The 19,225-nt window shown below is 38.6% G+C and overlaps 1 protein-coding gene across 7 annotated transcripts in view; it reads left to right on the forward strand.

The window, feature by feature from the left end:
• Positions 1 to 19,225, forward strand: part of FRMPD4 (FERM and PDZ domain containing 4) — an 895,030-nt gene that overhangs the window by 429,505 nt on the left and 446,300 nt on the right. The gene's annotated exons all lie outside the window — the stretch shown is intronic.

Below are 19,225 nucleotides of genomic sequence, written 5' to 3' on the forward strand. Positions count from 1 at the left end.
GTGCAGGGCTATCCTATGCATTGTAGGCTGTCTAGCAGAATCCCTGGCTTCTACCCACTGGATATCTATAGTATCCCCTCTCCAGTTGTGATCATCAAAAATATCTCCAGATATTGTCAAATGTTCCCTGGAAGAGAGGAGCAAAATCACTCCTTATTGAGAACCTCTGCTCCCTTCTGCCAGTTGCTGGGTGCTCCATGTTATCATCCAGAGTTCGGAACGCATCACACTAATAACCTATCCCCAAGTGCCATCCTCTGGAGTGATGGAGCTCCAAAATCATTGGTCTCTTTACTAAGCCATGGCCCTCAAGAAGGATGGATATGATTTATTACTTAAGTGGCGCACACTGGTGCATGTATGTCTCAAGGGATGAACTCAGACCAGCATAGCTGCATTTTATATTTGTGTTTTTTAAGTTAGAAATGGGGTCTCATTATGTTGCCCAGGCTGGTCTTGAACTCCTGGGCTCAAGTGAACCACCCACCTTGGCTTCGAAAAGTACTGGGACCAGGCATGAGCTACCACACCTGGCAATATTTACATTTTAAAAGAGAAATTTGTTAAACAAAATTGATGTCTAATCAATAAAAAATAACAGACTGTCTATAGGTTTACTAATAGTCACTTGGTTTTTTTTCAGACTTGTGGTAATTTTATCAGATAGATAAGTTTATAAAAGAGGAAAGTGAGACTCAGGGAGATTAAATAATTTGAACAATGTCAGGCAGTTTGGTATAACAAAGTAGGTCTACCATTCAAATCACTTGAATCTTAACTTGGTGTTCAAGGTATTTTGAAATGTCAAGAGAGTCCTTCTAGAAGTCTAGCAGGACTAGCTTGTCTCAAGCAATTACTCATATTCCTCTTTCTCTATCTCCTACTGGTTATAGATTACTATCTTCTTTTATACCATGTACTGTTCCTTGTAACTCACAAAAAGAGTGTTCAGAGGTGAAATTCAGAGAAACTGAAATATGCCTTTTGAGATTTACCACAATTTATGGGAGCTTTTACACAAAGTATAGTAATTCCAGCTGCTGGCAGAAATTTTCTATATAGGTATCCCTTTCCAATCTCAAGTGTCACTTATTGCAAAAGAAAGCAAAAATAAGACTCTTCTTCATACTCATCTTATAGGAGATGACAATATATGCATCATCTTGTCTTACTCTTCTACCACTTCCTTATTTCCAGAGTAAGGATTCTCAACAGCAGTACTATTGACATTTAAGGCAAGATATCCTCTTGCCTTAGCAGTTTTCCCAAGAGATAATTCTGATAGTCCTTGTAGAGTTCAAGCAACTAACGTGGTAATTGATTTCTTAGTTTCTTAGGGAAATGTTAAGGGATTCTGTAAACATGTTAGCAAACTTCCAAATATTAGGAGAAGTTGTTAGGGGTCATGTATATTCTATGTTTAATGAATATGAATATTTTTTACTTGCTGTTTTTATAATTATACTGTAACAAATTTGGAAACAGTGTAAAAACCACATAGAATAAAACAAAGTATCCATAATTCTAATGGTCAGTCATAACCCTGATGACATTTTGATGTCTGTCCTCTTAGCCTTTTTTTTTCCTAGTCATATACAAAGAAAACAAGGCTGGGCATGGTGGCTCATGCCTGTAATCACAGCACTTTGGGAGGCCGAGGTATGTGGATCACCTGAGATCAGGAGTTCAAGACCAGCCTGGCCAACATGGCGAAACCTGATCTCTACTAAAAATACAAAAATTAACTGGGTGTGGTGGTGCAAGCCTGTAATCCCAGCTACTCTGGAGGCTTAGGCAGGAGAATCACTTGAACCCAGGAAGTGGAAACTGCAGTGAACCAAGATCATGCCACTCTACCCTAGCCTGGGCGAAAGAGCGAGACTCCATCTCAAAAAAACAAAACAACACCACCAAAAAAACAAACAAAAAAAAATATAATTCAAATACATTTGAATTATAGTAGCAAGGATTTTTAAGCATATACAATTATGGACATTTTCTAGTATTATTGTGTATTTGATTTTGAAGACTGCATATGCTCTGTTATATGTTGTATCATATGATGTTTAAATGTATTCTTCTATTCAAAGTCTTGAATATAATAGGCACACAAGGCATTTTTCAGTGTGCTCTAGGTCACTTGTGGTATTAAATCGTGAAGGGAGAGGGAAGGATGGATGCCTGACCTTTGGTTTTTGTGAAAGCCACAGGTCCAAGCAGATTCCATAGAGAAAAGGTGGAGGTAATGTCACCAACCATGTTTAATAGGGCAACATAGACAGACTGAGGAAGAATGTGGACAAAGCTAGCTAACAGTGAAGGAGGAGAAAGGAATAATCCAAGCCAGATGAGCTGCTGTTTCCTGGGGTCATGGCTGGGAATTGTTGCCCTGGGGTAGCTGGATGAAGTTACCTGAGATGAAGGGTAAAGATGAGAGAGGTTTACTTCCTACTTAATCGTGCTTTCTGGGGGCTAGAAACACCATCATTATCATCCCTAACACACATTTATTGACTGTTTTCTCTATTCAGTGGACCTCTAAGAAAAGCGGGATGCCTTTGAAAGTGTGTGCTTAACAACCAGAAGTATACTGAGAGAGAAAGAAGACCATTTGGGCAGTTTGCAGAGACTTAAGCCATCAAAATCATTCCTTCAAAAATGATTCTAAATTATCACAAGGCAAAATGTTAATGAGTTATTGAATATTGGTTATAACTGATACATTATTTCTAGGACAAAAAAAACCCCAACCTAGTCTAGTTGTATTTTGCAGTTATATGTGCAGTGGGTAGCAATATTCAAAGCCCCTCACAAAATCTTTGTGCTCATTTTGTGGGACTTACTTTAGAATATAATTTTTATTGGACAGAGTATGCACATTTAAGCTTATTTTGTATTGGGTTTAATTAATAATTATGGTATTCTCTCTCTCTCTGTGTGTGTGTGTGTGTGTGTGTGTGTCCTGCTCAAAATCTTGAATTGTATAATAGGCACAAAAGGCATAAAAGTAGTTTTTTGGTGTGCTTAAGGTTCTTTGTGATATTAGTCTGCAAGGGAGGTTTACTTAGTGACTTTATTTCCAGAAATACACTGCAGTTTCAACTGGAAACTGTTTGTGGAGCAAGTTATAATGCGGCGTTTAACAATGTCTTCTGCCATACCTAAATGCAGCCTGAGAGTTGGCTTTTTAAACTTTTTAATTTGACAATGATTATTTTCAAAGCAAAATGGGCTAATGTGACCATCAAACACATCTATACTTCTGTTCAGTAGGTTATAACATCTTATGAATTCTTAAGTTACTTTTCTTGAGAATACCATATGCAAATACTCCACAGTAAACCCAGAATTTTCAGATTTGACTAGATATTTCTTTGGCAAAATTTGCCACTGATGCACATTATAAAGGGAATGTACCTTGGGGGAGATTGGTGCATATTACAGAATTAATTTCATAGAATGAAGAATAATATAGAAATTTCTTAATTGGACAGTTTCTTTATCTCAGTCAAATTGGCTACTCTAGGGAAATAAAAGAAAGATTTCACTAAAGTACAGGCCAAGGTTGGATGCCAGCAGTACCTCTTGTATAGCGCTTTTGGAATTGCAGATCAGGAACCCAGGAAATGCATGCTGTCTCTAGTTGGTGCTTCAGGTCAAATATCCCCACTTAGAGCTCCCTTGACCAAGAGCCCCTTGACCTCCACTGTTCTGTTCCTTTGTTCCATTTGGCCCTTGCTGGGAGAGGCCTTTGCTTGTAAAGATTCCAGCCAGGCTCCGGGCCTATCTTTCCATCATCATCTCACCAGGGCACCAAAGCACCCAGCTGAGTTTCATTGTTCCCCTGTTTAAAACTAACCTTACTATGAGCACTGATCCACCATGAAAGGAATAATAATTCCAGACGTTACAAATGGAATGTAAAATGTGGTAAACTTGTCTGATGTTCAGAAATGTGCTTTACTGAGTTACAGTCTCAGCCAGTTGCCTTGAAGACGGAGGAGACCCAATTGATCAAAGAGCAAGGAGCAGATGTCTTCCACAGGGAAGCCAGGTAAAAGGTCGGTGGTTTCCAGGTAGGGCAAACAATGTCAGGGTCTGGCCTGGATCCCTTCATATGCTTTTTACTGTTTCTCTACCCCCACTGTCTATTTGATTTGATTTTTCTTTTTTGTCCTTTTCTTGGTGGAAAGATCCTTTCCAACCTTGACTGCGAGAACCTACTTTGAAACCCACTTTGTTTAACGAATAGAAAAACAGAAGTAGCTGGGAGGCTATGATGCCCCCAGCCTGTACACACAAACACATAGATTTTGACTCATGACTGTCTAGTGCTGGAACATGAAGGCCAAAATCCTTTGCCTCAGATCACGGCAACTTGGACACGTAACCCGCATTGGAATCTCCTGTGGGCTCAGGCCAAATCTACCCCTATGAGACATTTCCAGGGTTCTGTTCTTCTTGGCTTCCTCCCCTCCCTGGTCTGCTTTCCCTGCCCCCTCACCACGTGTTGCTAGGGAGTACTGCCTTTATGGTTTCTTGCACACAAACCCTCCTTTCGGTGTCTGCTTCTAGAAAGCCTGGACTAAGACAACAGATCAGCACACGTATTTAGGGAAGACAGGGGAGCTAATGAGCACTGACACAAACACAGCAAGTTGCATGTGGCTGTGTTGCCTACTGGCTAAGAGCAGAAGGTCTAGACTCAGAGAAACCTTGGTTACACTCTCACCTCCTCCTTTGGTAGCTGTGGAACATTACGCAAAGTGGCCGACCAATCTGAGCTCCATTTTCCTTGCAGAGTGGAGGAAAAATGAAACCAAACTCGTAAGATTGTTTGTGAAGCTTAAAAAAAATATTGCACAAAAAGAATTGTTTGTGGTGCATAATAGATTCTCAATAAATGTTAGCTTTATAGAAAATCTTTCTCAAGTTTTAGAGGAGCCTGTATGCTTAGATCTATACAACTCAAAAAGGCCTTGTGAGATGGAGCAGTTATTGGTGTCCCCATTTGATAGTGAAGAAAATAGGCTCAGAAAGGTTAAATGACTGTGTATTAAGTCACATGGCTTGTTGTGATCTGTTATGAGGACCCCAGGCTCTGGAATAGCAGAGTACTGTATTATCTAGGGTATGCAGAGCCTCTCAGCATCTAGCAATCTGACATTTGGAGATTATATTTGCCTGAACCAGTGAGCACATTGAACTCCAAGTATAAAAATAGACCTGAGATTTCTAAAGATCAGAAATATTAATAGTATATTACTAAAGAAAGGTGTAAGATAAAGAAAAGAAGAACACAGAGTATGTCCTCAACCATTCTTTGAATGCTACAAACAATAATATTTCATGAAGTGTAATTTTTCCTTCATTTTGAATGATTCCAATTGCTGGTATTGATTATTCTACCTTATGTAGAGGAAATGAAAGAGATTTTAGATCATGGTGTTCTCACAAGCTCTTGAATCTGTGAATTTGAAAATATCACAATGAAAAATGTGAAGGTCATGTGCATAAATCTACATATGATAACATTCATGTATGTGTTAATTACTTCTGTATCAATTAAGATCAGACATATGGAAAACCATATGTACTGGGAGGAAAAAACTCAGGTGTGTTCAATATATCATAGTGCAGGAAATCTAACCTGGCCTGACTGTTGTTGAAGGGCATGTGTGAGTCAAGTCTTTAATTTGTAATAGAATGAAAAGGACTATATTTCACTACTTTAGGCAGGAAGGTCAAGGGTAGGAAATATTCTTAGAAATAGGACTTTGATTAATATATAAAGGAATTCAAATTATATTTGAGTTTACTGGAGGGCTTGGGGCCACCAAATCTTAGAGACTTAAGCTACCTATGAGAACATCCAGAGAACAGAAAAGATGCAGTGGGAAAGACACAAAATAATGTCCTATAGGTGAGGGGTCTTTAATTTTTTGTTTGAGGCAAGGAGAAAATGCAAGCAAGACATGCAGAAGTATAGAAATGTTTTTTGAATACTGGGTGGGCTGTGCTCTAGATGAAGGTATAGAATTCTTGCCAGTCCTTCTTAAAGGTAGGATGAAAATTGGAAGAGGAAAGCTATGAAGCAAATCAGAGGATGTACCTCTTCCAGCTCAGTTAGAAACAGCGAGTGAGTTGTCCATCACTAGAGGTGTTTTTCACTTATCAAAGACGTTATAAAAAGCTTCAGATACCTGACTCTCCCTCAGCATTATGAATATTTCATTTTAGTTTTCATAATTTGTGGTCCTTATCATTTAAACGTAATCTGCGTCCTTAATATTTTTAATGTGCCATGAGTTTTATACTCTTGTGGGCTTTGTGAATCTAGTTAAGCTGTCTCTGTCTTAAATTCAAATATACCATACCTCATGTCATTATCCTCTACTCAAAGTAATGGGTATTAATTATTGATGCTAGTTCCCATATAAAAATGAAGATTGTATTTTTTCAAGTGGATAGAATTATTCCAAATATATTTTTAGTTAAAATAATTGGATAATGTGTGTGTAGTGTAATAATATCTTCAGAGTGCTGAGGGAGAGAAAAGGGAGGGACAGGTGGTAGCAAGGAGTGAATGAGAGAGGAAATCCACACCAATAATTATATATCCAAAAAAATAATTTCATAAATGGGTCGAAGTAAATATTTTCTAGTAAACAAATTTCAAGAGATTTTCTACTAAGAGAGGACCAGTAAAGAGTGCACTCCTTGAACAAGGGAATATTATCAGGAGAACATGAGATATAAATAATGTTTGTTATTGTTGTTGTTTTTTCTTTTTCCTTTCTCTAGAAAGGGTGGATCACCAGGAAGAAATAAGTCCAGATTTCCCATCAGTTCAGTGGTATGCAGCCCAGAGTCAGAATATATATATTTTTTTCTTTTTTTTTGAGACAGAGTCTCACTCCCTCACCAGGCGCCAGGCTGGAGTGCAGTGGCGCGACCTCGGCTCACTGCAACCTCTGCCTCCCGGGTTCAAGCAATTCTCCTGCCTCAGCCTCCCGAGTAGCTGGGACTACAGTCGCGTGCCACCATGCCCAGCTAATTTTTTTGTATTTTTAGTAGAGACGGGGTTTCACCATGTTGGCCAGGATGGTCTCGATCTTTTGACCTCATGATCCGCCCGCCTCGGCCTCCCAAAGTGCTGGGATTACAGGCATGAGCCACCGCGCCCAGCCAGAATATAATTTTTTAATAGAAAATGTGTTGTAGTATTTCTTGAAAAACAAAATGGATTTGACAAGGGCAAGAGTGGATGTAGATAGCCATTTTGCAGGCTACTGCAGTGATTTTGACATTGGAGGGAGGGAGGTTGAATACATAGAGAAACAATTAAGTGTTAGAATTAATCAGATTTGATGATTAATAGCATGTGAGGAGCTAAGGCTAGCCAGGATGCAGTAAGAGCGCCCGAGTGGATGTTGGTGCCTTTTAGCAAGGTAAGCAACAGACAGACTTGGGAACAAGACCATTAGTTTAGTCCTGAGGCTGTTGATTACAAAATGTATATGAGAGATCCAGGTGAAGATGTCAAGTGGACAATTGAATATATTGGCATAACCTGGTAGGCAGCTGAAGCAGCTTGCTTTGGGATTCAAATAAATTATGTTGAACCCTAATCAACCCTAATCAACATGAAGAGGGCCTACAGCCCTCCCAATGTGTAGGGCTTATTGATGGCAGGGCTGGTGGTAGAAAGGCAGGCAATATATTAACAGTTTTCTGATCATCTCAGTCAATATTTCTGCTTTCATTGAATTTGTTCAGTAGACTGTCTCCTGGTCATGTGCTATCTGTCTGTTCTTCTACATTGCCACACGTGTAGAAAAGAACCCTGTTTTATTGATAAAATCATCAACAACAACTATTTACACAAGGCCTTTATTTAGCCATCTGAAGTTCTTTGGGATTGGAAGAGTTAACATAGCAGTAGTTTTCCAACTTCCTTGCTTTTCAGCCTTGCCAACGTATTGATCAGCTATCTTCTTCTTCAAGACCCTTTCTTTTACTGCTTTTTGGATTCCTCCTAGAGGCGCTTCTGGGAAAGTCTGTACCCCTCACTCCATACAGCACAGAATTTGACATTTCCATAGTTCCCAGTTCATTTCATGCTCACTCTTATCTTTCCCCAATTTCATTAAGATCCTGCCCTGTACAGAGATCCAGGATTTGCGCCTGTGCAGCCCAGAACTTTCAGAGACAGTGACATGTCAGCCTCTTTCTTCCTGCAATGGAGCAGAAAAAAAAAAAAAAAAAAAAAAACATTTAGTTTTCCCATGGAAATAAAATATGGTGGAAGTAGCAACAATTTTACTCTCAAGGAACTTTTTACTCTATCCAACATTGGGTCTTGAGCTCAGAAAAGAGATCCAGTTTGGTGACAAATTTTGAGTCATCAGAATGCAGATCATAAAAGAGGGAGTAGCTGGAATGGGTGATAGTGCTCCACACACAAGGTAGAAAAAGAAAGGGGAATGGTTATTGTTTTTGCAAGAGATGAAAAATTAAGCTTTTTGGTCCCAGACCACACTTGCCAAGAGAACCCTGGGGTATATAAGGTGTGTGTATGTGGGGTTATAGGAGAAGGGGTGAAGAGCCGTTCCATAGTCAGCATTTAAGGGAAAATTTTAGCGATTTGAAGGGAGTGAATTATCAACGCTTTATTTCTGTTTTGTTAGAGAAGAAAAATGTTTTATGAAGCATTGTGTTTCTGAATATGAATTTAATTCAATTCTGTTCTATCAGACCTTCCTTAAAATGATTCACACATTCAGCAAACACCATTATTCTACTTCTATTTGTTTTTAAGTACTTTGTACGTTTCAAAAAACAAATTTCAATATTTTGGGCATTCAAAATGAAGTATCATTCTCCAATGTAATTAAAGGAAGTATTTGGGCATGTAATCAAATGTCTCTTCATCAAGGCAATAGGTCTATAGATGAAGTAAACCTCTCTCTTACTTTGGGATTCATCAAAGTGGCCATACTACAAATGAGTATTGTACAGTTTCTTCATTTTGTGAAGATAGATACAGAGAGCTGGAAACAGGGCAAACCCATGAATTAACCATGAACAGTAGTAACGGTCTGGTCATTCCCTGTGTTTTGTAACTCCAGTCTTGAAGTTGAAAGCCAAGTGCAGTCTTCTGTGTGCCAGCTCAGCAACCTAACAGTATCAGGTACACAAGCTAGATCTAGAGTTTGGATGTCAACACCAAGGTCAAGTGGCCAGTTACACACATATGGGCTTGACCATCCGCCTATTGGGAGGCCTGTATAGGGTAAAATGTAGGCATGCAGTAAGTGTGAGATTTCTGAGGTAGTTGATCTCTATGGATTTCTAACCCAAACCCATAGTGTGCCCCTGACAAGCTCCACTGGGGTGTTGACAACACAAATCGCAGATGCTTTCATGTTTCATTCAGAGATGCCCCTGCCCTAGCCAGTGACCTTCCCCATAAACAGGAGAAGACAGTAGAATAAAAAATGATAGCCTAGGGATATATGCCACCTGGCAGATGCAGCTGGAACCTATGCCGCAAGAATCTAGCCAGGACTTCTTAAAAACTAGTTAGGTCTATGAGCCAATAACCAAGACTTATACTAACCGTCCCCTTGAGAGGCTTAACCACCCATTTAACTTGCTCAAGTGTGAGTGAGTAACTGTAAGCCTTGGGACCTCTTTGCAGGGCATCCTTAATTAACTTTGAAGTTGGGATGATCTCAAAAGACTATGCCCAGGAAACTGTAATAGGCAGGCCTGTTCATAAAGTGCTCTTGATTTATAGTTGCAACATCTCTATTTGTGTGTACCTCAGTACTTTGCAGCCTTCTCAAGTCATAACAAATGCAGAATCCAGTAAATGAATGGGGTTTTGTGGAAGAATGTAAAAACCCAGAGGACCCAACTGTTCCAGGTCACCCCCTCTGATTAATATCTGGCTAAGCGCCTTTAGTTAAATATCTCTGGATAAGTATCCTTACACACTTATAACTCATTCATGGCATACCAGTGTACTTAGGCATTGTACATTATTCCACAATTCTTCTTAATCCCTTAAATATTTGTTCTACTATTGATAAAAATCAACTCATTATCTCAGTGTTCTAATTTATTTAATAACCAAGGCGTGGTTACTCTATAAAAATATTTTCCAGAAAAGATGTTCACTGCCAAACATCTAGAAATACCATCCGGCTTCTCATTTAAATTTTAATTATCATACTAGTTGAAATGATACTTTAAAGTTAATGTTTCTTATTTGGCTTTACTGGTATAGTGTCTCTTGCCAACATTTTCACTTTCTTTATGCAATAAATGTTTCATGCCTACAAGTCATTATGTTTCGCCAGTATTTGGCTTTATGATCTTTCTTTGCAAAGCCGAAAGTCCAGCATGCTTGAGGACAGTCTCTTGATTGAAAACATTATCTTAGGTTTTATCACACCTGCGGTTTCTGTGCTTTTTTCAATTCTCTGCCACCTTAAAAACTGTAATACGTGCTTTACTTGTTGCTCTGTCTTCTAGAATACACACACAAATATACAGTTGTACTTTGATTCTTGATTCATTTTCCATATATTGATGCTTGAGGACAGTGTTATTTGATTATCTTGTCATTTCTAGTTTCATAGAAGTCAGAATAAATCTTTCATTTGTTTAAACATTTTTTTCTCTTCTGATTTTGCCCATTGAACCATGAGAGTATTGTGGTAAACAAGATTAGGCAAGAAACTCCTGTAATCTGCTGGGTGTATTGGAAAGAACATGGGATTACTTTTTGGTTAAATAAACCTGGGTTTCAGTTTTGACTTTATTACTTATATTGCTTTGGAAAATAATTAATGCTCTGAGTCTTTTCCTCACCTGAAAATATGAAAATCCCAATGCTTGTTTTAGGTGCCTTGAAGAACTATTTTAAGTAGTACATTAAAAAGTTTTCTACTTAGAAAAAACATCTATACATGCTTTTCTCCAGTTTCAGAGGATGAAATATCCCTTCTTTTTTGAAGTTACTCCTCCATTTGTATTCCTGATTCCTTTGCCTCTCACCTTCTTCAGGGTGTGGTGCCTACTCTTATTCCTCTTTTGCAGCTTTACCTTCTCCTTCCTGATTAACTGCCCTCAGCCTTTATACTAGTCTAGATTCTCTCTCATCCTGAAGGTATGCCTCCTTTCATCTTTTATTCCTTGCTATACCTCCTATTCCTCCCAAAAAATCGCCCCATCTTTGACCTTCAAACATCAAATACTTTTAATCCTATAAATATGTATATTCCAAATTTGCTTTATCATTTTAAACTTTCATTCTGTCCTTAATCCACCTGCTATGGTTAAAATGTGTAACCCAAAGCTCTCGTCTTGGAAATTTAATCCCCAGTGCAACAGCATTGAGAGGTAGGATCTTTAAGAGGTGATTAGGTCATGAGGGCTCTGCTTTCATGAACGGATTCATGCCATTATTGCAGGAGTGGGTTAGTTATTACAGGAATGGGTTCTTGATAAAAATATGAGTTTGGTGCCCCCCCTTCCCTGTCTTGCATGCTCTCTTTCTCTCACCATGTGACGCCTTCCACCATGTTATGACACAGCAGGAAGCTCCTCACCAAATGTGGCCCCTTGGTCTTACATTTCCCAGCCTCCAGAACTGTAAGAAATTAATCTCTATTCTTTGTAAGTTACCCAGTCTCGGGTATCCTGTTAGAGCAGAGCAAAGTGAACTAAGGCAACACCACTATTTGGACTTGACTCAAATGGGAAATGCTAGTGTAACTGTCACCAGAGATCTCCTGTATTTTTTTCCAATTTATTTTATTATCACTACTTTTTATTGATATGTAATAGTTGTACATATTTTGGGGGTACATGTGATATTTTGATACACAAATACAATGTGTAATGATCAAATTTGAGGGATATCCATCACCTCAAACATGTATCTTTTCTTTTTGCAGGGAACATTCCAGTTCTTCTCTTCCAGCTATTTTTAACTATACAATAAATTATTGTTCTAGTCTCCATACAGTACTATCAAATGCCTATAACTCATTCCTTCTAGCTAAGTGTATTTTTGTACCTTGTAACCAACCTCTCTTCATTTCTCCCTCTTTACTGCCTTTCCTATCCTCTGGTAACCACCATTCTGCTCTCTACCTCCATTAGCTCTTCCACGTTCTTTAAAGTAAAGATAAAGGTTAAAAAAGATACAACCTTCAAGTTCAGTGGCTTAACCAAATAAAAGTGTATTTTTTACTCATCAAATAGTACGTATTTGATCCTCATCAGGAAGTTCTTCTTTAGTCAGTGATATAGGGACCTACACACTTTCCATCTTGGAGTTCTGCCTTCTTTAATACCTGGCTCCCAAGGGGCGTGTCTCCATTCTAGCCATATAGAAGCAGAAAAGAACAGGGAAGATCATGTGTAGGAAGTTTTTATGGTTTTTAGGGTACACCCTAAATCCAATATGACTGATGTCTTTATGAGAATAGGGAAACTTGCACGAAGAGAAACACACACACAGGGAAAATACCATGTGACAATGAAGGTAGAGAATGGAGTGATGCAGCTGGAAGCCAAGGAATGCCAAGGATTGCTAGCAAGCACCAGAAAATAGGAAGATGTAAGGAGGGTCTTCCCCTAGAGCCTTCAAAGAGCATAGTCCTGCTGGTATTTAGGTTTTGGGCTTTCCCCAAAACTGTGAGACAATAAATTTCTGCCATTTTGGGCTATCCATTAGTGGGCATTTTGTTACATGGTTCTAGGAAACTAATATACAGTTAAGCTTAAAAGGGGATACATTACTCCCGCTCACCCTCCATTGCTTGGAACTCAGACCTATGGACACACTGAATAGCAAAGAAACCAGGGAAATATAGTCTAGCCCTGTGTCTAGGAAGAAGAGAAGATTATGGGTCTTAGAGATCAGCCAGCAGTTTATTCCACCGCTCCACATGACCACATACTATGAGCATTTTTAGTCATGTTCTGCTACATTTGACCATGTGGTCTATACAGTTCTTGATGTTGATGACAAAATAGAGGCACTAGACAAGATGCTTGATGTCTATTATCTTAAACCTTCACAACAACCCCACAAAATAAGGATTGTTATTTCATTTCTCAGTTGACACTTTCCTGGCAGCTCTGTTCATTTTATTTCTCCCACATAACTTTCTTAGGTTTCTATATCTTTGATTATTGCCTTTTTGTCACTCTTATAGGTTCTTCTCATAGGCACATCTTGGACTTAGGTGTTCCCTGATTGTCACCTTGGTCTTTTGTCCTTCTTAGTCAACATGCATTCCCTTAGTGATCTAATCCTTTTGTGGTTTTACCTGCACCTATCTGTTGATAATTCCAAAATTTAACTCTTCATACCTGAACTTCAGAATATGTCCAAATACCTACTGCATATAGCCTGCAGATACCTAAAACTCAGCTTCCCCTGAAAGGTATGTCTACAAATTTATCCTACAAATGTTCTTCCTTGTTTATTCTCACAGTAAGTGGCACTACCTGGTCAGGTCACCCAAACCAGAAAACTAAAAATAACTGAATTCTTCTGGGTCTTTACCAATGTTGCCTTCTAGGTATAACTTTGAACCAGCTCCCCCAGATTCTAACCATAAATCGCATAGTTCTGTTTCATTATTCCTCACTGGCTTTTATGCCAGTTTCTTTTGATGGCCTCATTTATTAATTTTGCATCCTTTACATCCACTGTCTACACTGATCCCAGAATTTTCTCTCCGAAATGCTAGCTATGTGCAGTTCCCTATTCACTCATCAGTGACTTCCCATTATGTACTGATTCAAGCTCCTTAGCATGGCATATAAGGCCATGAATGACCTTTCTCTTCATGCCTTTTCTTCAGCCTCATCTTCTCTTCCACTCTCTACTGTAATTTCTGTTCTAGTAATAACAAATTTAGTTCTCCCAATACAGCATGCAGTTTCAATCCTCCACGCATTTGCTTAGCCTGATGCCTCTCCCTAGATGAACATCTCTTTTCTCTGCATATAGCTAACCCCTCTTATCCTTTAAAGTGACCTAAGTATCTCTTCTTAAGATGCCCAAACAGCCCTCCCCCGGGCTGTATTCACACCCTGTGGTTTTCTGTATCTTTGCACTTATAATGGATGCAGAAATCCTTATTTCTGTGTCTTCTCCTAAGAGTGGGTTCCCTGAAGGCAGAGAAGCTGGTCCAAGTACTGACCTAACACAGCAGTTTCTGAAGCATAGTAGATGCTAAGTAAACATTTACTAAAAGAAGCTGAGCTTCTTGCAGAGGATATTATCACCTAGATAGAGACTTTGAGTCTTGATATAATCATAGATGATAGCTCATCACCTTTAAATCCCAAAAGGAAAAGAGATATCTTAGTTTATAAAAATCTGTGAAAATTGTATTTCAGAATCATTAAAACTGATAAAAATAGAATGTAAAATATACAAAGTCCTAAATTTTATCTGATTCTCTGGGCTTTATTGATTTAAGAAGAAAAAGAAGCCACAATGTTTTGATGCTTCCAGGAACCTCTAACTTCAAAAGCTGGTGATTTGCATTTATCCTCTTAAAAAGCTCTCAGTGTATCTGTCCTACCCAAATGCATGTCACTAGCACTTGACACATAAGAAGAGACTATTGGAAGCTAAAGGACTGCCAAACATTATTTTGGTGATAAAAGATTATGAACAACTTAGTCCAGCAAGAGTTCGGAGGCCGGGGGGGGGGGGGGGGAAGAATAAAAGAATTAGAGCCCACCAAAGAACTTATGGCATAATGCTCATTTATTTAACAATAAATGAAGCATACATGTTTTAAACTTTGTTATAAAAATTTTAAATATAATAACTGAAAGTAAATTGAATAGTAAAACAACCATGTACATAATCCAGCTTCCACAATTATCAATATCCCACCATTTATGAGTCACCTATATACCTAGACATTCCCCATTCTTTTTTTCTGTTAAAGTAAAATTTAGGGTTTCATTTTGCATATCGAAAAGCATAAAAGTCAATATACCTATGTCAAAAATATGCCTATCATAAATACAAAATATTAGATTTTTGTTGTTTGCTTTTTATTGCTTTAAATGTAAAATAACTTTTTAAATGTAGTTAATAAAATGTGGCAAAAAATCCACAGAAGTAATCAGTTGTTACTCATATGAATGACATTATTTCCACTTCTGAATTGTTTCCAGAAGCATTTTATTGTATCAGTTCAGGACAGGAGCTAGCACACTGTACCCCACTGACCAAATCTGGTTTCCTGCCTGTTTTTGAAAGTAAAGTTTTATTGGAACACAGCCATACCCATTCATTTGTGTAATGTCTGTGGCTGCTCTTGGGCTACAATGGTGGAGTCAAGTAGTTGCAACAGCCTGTTTAGCCTGCATAGCATAAAACATATATTTTTTAAAAAAGTTATTTTATTTTTTACTTCTATATTTTTAGAGATGGAGTCTCACTGTATTTCCCAGGCTGACCTTGAACTCCTTGCCTAATGTGATCCTCCTGCCTTGGCCTCCAATGTGCTGGGATTATGGACATGAACCATCACATATCTGGCCCTATACAGATAAAGTTTTCCAATCCCTGGTTTAGCACTTGAGGTTCCTCTTGTTATCCATGTGGCCTTAGGTGAGACACTTAACTTCTCTGAGATTATATAATCATCTGTAAAGAGGAAGGAAAGTCAAATCTAACTCATAGGGTCGTTTTGAGTCTCAAAAGAGTTAATATATGAATAACATGTAGAACAGTATTTGGACCATAATAAGCACTCATGTTACCTTTATCATCATAATGAACATTCTCAATATCAGTGATGGTGGTGATAGAAACCAGTGGGCTTCAGATTACAGCTATGTCACTTAGGGTCTTGAGGAACTAAGCTATTCTGGCCAGGCCCATTGGTGTATTTTTAAAAAGGAGATAGTTGTCTCTTCCTTGTGAGATTGTGTATGGAATGAAGGTGACAAAGCCTTTGTGACATGGAAACATTTCATGAAATGGGGACTGCCGTTAGTATGGTTTTGCAGGTATTCTCCACTTGGAAGTCACTGGGCATGTGGGTCCTTGTAGATATCTGGCTAACAGGTACTGAAGTGGCCTCATGGGGTTAATTTCCTGCAGTGCAGAGTCTGGGCTTCAGTTTTGAAGGAGCCTTATTTTGTTGTTTCTACAAGAGCATGTTTCTCCCTCTTAAACTTCAAGTCATAAGATTGACATATACACATTTACTATTAAAACTAGAGCAATAATGAGCAAACAACCTAAAGGAGAAAGGATGTCAATTAAGGTACTTGGAGGTGGGCATAATTGTTCCTGACAGAGGGAGAAGTAGGGTGACCAGCTTGCCATGGTTTGCCTATCATGTACTATGTTTTTACATTGGACATGCTTGCATCACAGGAAACCCCTTACTTCCCCTCGTGAACCAGGACAGTTTGTCACCTTAGGAGAGGTGAGAGTATGCCTGGCATGCAAGAACATTTGCAAGCAGACAAATGTGGCTGGACTGGAGTGAGTGTTAGAGGAAGTGACAAATGATGAAGTCAGCAGTGAGGTAGGGACATCACATACACAGGACCTTGTCAGGTATTTTGAGAACTAGCTTTGACTTGGAATGAAAGCCAATAGAGAGTTGGCATTAGTGTGACATGAGCTAATGTCTCTTACTAAAGGCCTATGCTGGCTTCTGTTTTAAGTATAGAGAAGGGCAGCAGCAGGGAAACTAATTGGAAGCTACCACAATAACCCAGGCACCAGATGATAGCAGCTTGGGCCAAAGCCTGGTTAGCTGTGGAGGTGAGAAGTGGAGGGATCTTGGATGTATGTTGCAGGTGGAACCAACAATTCCCTAACAGTTGGGATATGGAGTGTGTCTTAGTCTGTTTTGTGTTGTTATAACAGAATTCCACAGACTGCATAATTTATAAAGAAAAAAATTATTTTTCACAGTTCTAAAGGCTGGGAAGTCTAATAGCAAGATGCAGACACCTGCCGAGGGCTTCTTGCTATGTCATCCCATGGCAGAAGGGCAAAGAGAGGGTGAGAGAAAGACATAGAACTCACAGCCACAAGCCCTTTTATCATCAACATTAATCCATTCAAGAGGGTGGAGCATTAATACCTTCCATTAGGCCCCACTGCTCAACACTGTTGCATTGCAGATTAAGTTGCCAAAATGTACTTTTGGGGGGACACATTCAAGCCATAGCAGAGTAAAAGAATGAGAAGAGTCGCCGGCTACTCTTGAGCCTTTGTTCTGAGTTACTGATAGGAAAATATTGCCTTTTCCTGAAACTGAGAAGGACAACTTCTCAGTAAAGTAAGCCAGTTTTCAGTAGAGAAAAATTAAGGCCTAATGCTGTGCCTTGCCATTGCTAATACAGAGCAGTAGAAGAACAATTTCTTCTCAGTCTCAGGAAATCAGGAGTTGAGGAGGGAGAAGAATAGGAATTGACTGGGAGATACCTGTTAGATATGCAAGTGGCAATGTTCATAGGTAGTTGGATTTAGAAGTTTGGGGTTCAGAGACAGGAGACAGTTGGGCATTATCTTGGGGGCTCAAGATCCTCTTTTTCATTTCATTGTGGGATCAGTATTTCACATTGCAGCTAGTTTCTGAAAACATTTTACTGTAATTTTGCCCTGTGTTAACATGTCTAAAAATACTGTGTGATGATAATTCCATTTTTTCACAACAGGTGCTGATTGGAATTAAGTGAGATGTAAGTGGAGGCTACCATATGTTTGTTTTCCCACAAGACTTTAATGAGTTGTCTATTAGTTTAACATAACAAACTTTTGAATACCAGGAGTTGTTTGATTATGTAATAGTACATTCTTGAAGAATGCCTAAAGCTACCATTTGGTTGATTTAAAAGAGTTTCTTTACTAATTTTCAAACAACAAAGTTATTTTAAGATACTCTGAATTGTTTTTTGCCTTTCAAGATGAGAATATATGGGGTTGGGTTGTATTAAACCTCATGAAATATACTTAGAAAAACACTATTGAAATTAGATGTTGTCCTCTTTCCATCTCCTAAGTAGGCTCAGGGTTAAGAGCTGTAGTGTAAAGTAGGCCAGTTTTCACTAGAGGAAAATTAAGGCCGAATGCTGTACACTACCATTGCTAATATATAGCAGTAGAAGAAAAAATCTTCACTTTGCTTTAATGTAAAAACAGGAGTTATCTGTGTTTTGATTTCAGCCTGTATTCAAAGACAAAGTAATTCTCAATCTTGGCTGCACTTTGGAGTCATCTGGGAACCTCTAAAAATACCTAGGTCCCACCCTGAAAGATTCCAATGTAATTAGTCTGCAGTGTGACCTGAGCACTAGGATTTTAAAAATCTCTTGAGGTGATTTTAACATGCAGATAAATCTGAGAAGCCCTGGTATAGAACAGATTTTGATGCTGCAGTTTGCTGGTTCATTCAACAGTGAAGATTTTTTATGGTAAATTAATCGACTTCTAAAACTGAAGAAGCAGCCCAGTAACTGTAATAAGATTCTTTTGTGTTCATATGGGTTCTGATTCCTTAGGGACATTTTTGTGGGGAATGTGCTGATTGTTACCTACACTCAGGCTCTGTGCTAGATGATGACAGTGAGCCTTTTCTAGGCTGTTATCAGCCATGTACGTGTTTAAAGGGCATTTTGATTTGCAGAAACTACCCCTTGGGGAAATTTTCTCAGCTTTACTTTTCTGAATTCCCTTTATTTCATGAATTTCTGCCACATTATCTTTCTTTTTTTTTTCTCTGACTCACATCAGCAATATAAACAAATAGGTCACGTGGACAGATGTTCCAATAATACAGTAGCCCTTTATGATTACAATACAGTTTTAAACTTGGGTGATTAGACCTCAATTAAGAACCCCCCACAACCGCACATGAATTAGGATGTTAGTAGTCTATCCAGGAAGATAATTGAATTCTGAAATTGAAAACTCATATAAATGAACAGGCCATAGGAAGAGAAAACATTGTTATTATATGTGCTGAAATATGTGACTACTAGTTGTATCAGTTAGCATTGGCTGTGTAATTAAACCACCCCAATCTCAATGGCTACAATAGTAAAGATTTCTCATCAGTTTGCAAGGCTCACTGATCTAGGCTAGCATCCATTGGGTTTACTTTTCTGAATTCCCTGTAAGCTAGCTCTTTTCCTTATGATTCTT

This window comes from Sapajus apella, unplaced genomic scaffold, assembly GCF_009761245.1.
Source record: "Sapajus apella isolate SASKATOON/1434 unplaced genomic scaffold, GSC_monkey_1.0 scaffold17, whole genome shotgun sequence".
NCBI classification, from domain to species: Eukaryota; Metazoa; Chordata; class Mammalia; order Primates; family Cebidae; genus Sapajus; species Sapajus apella.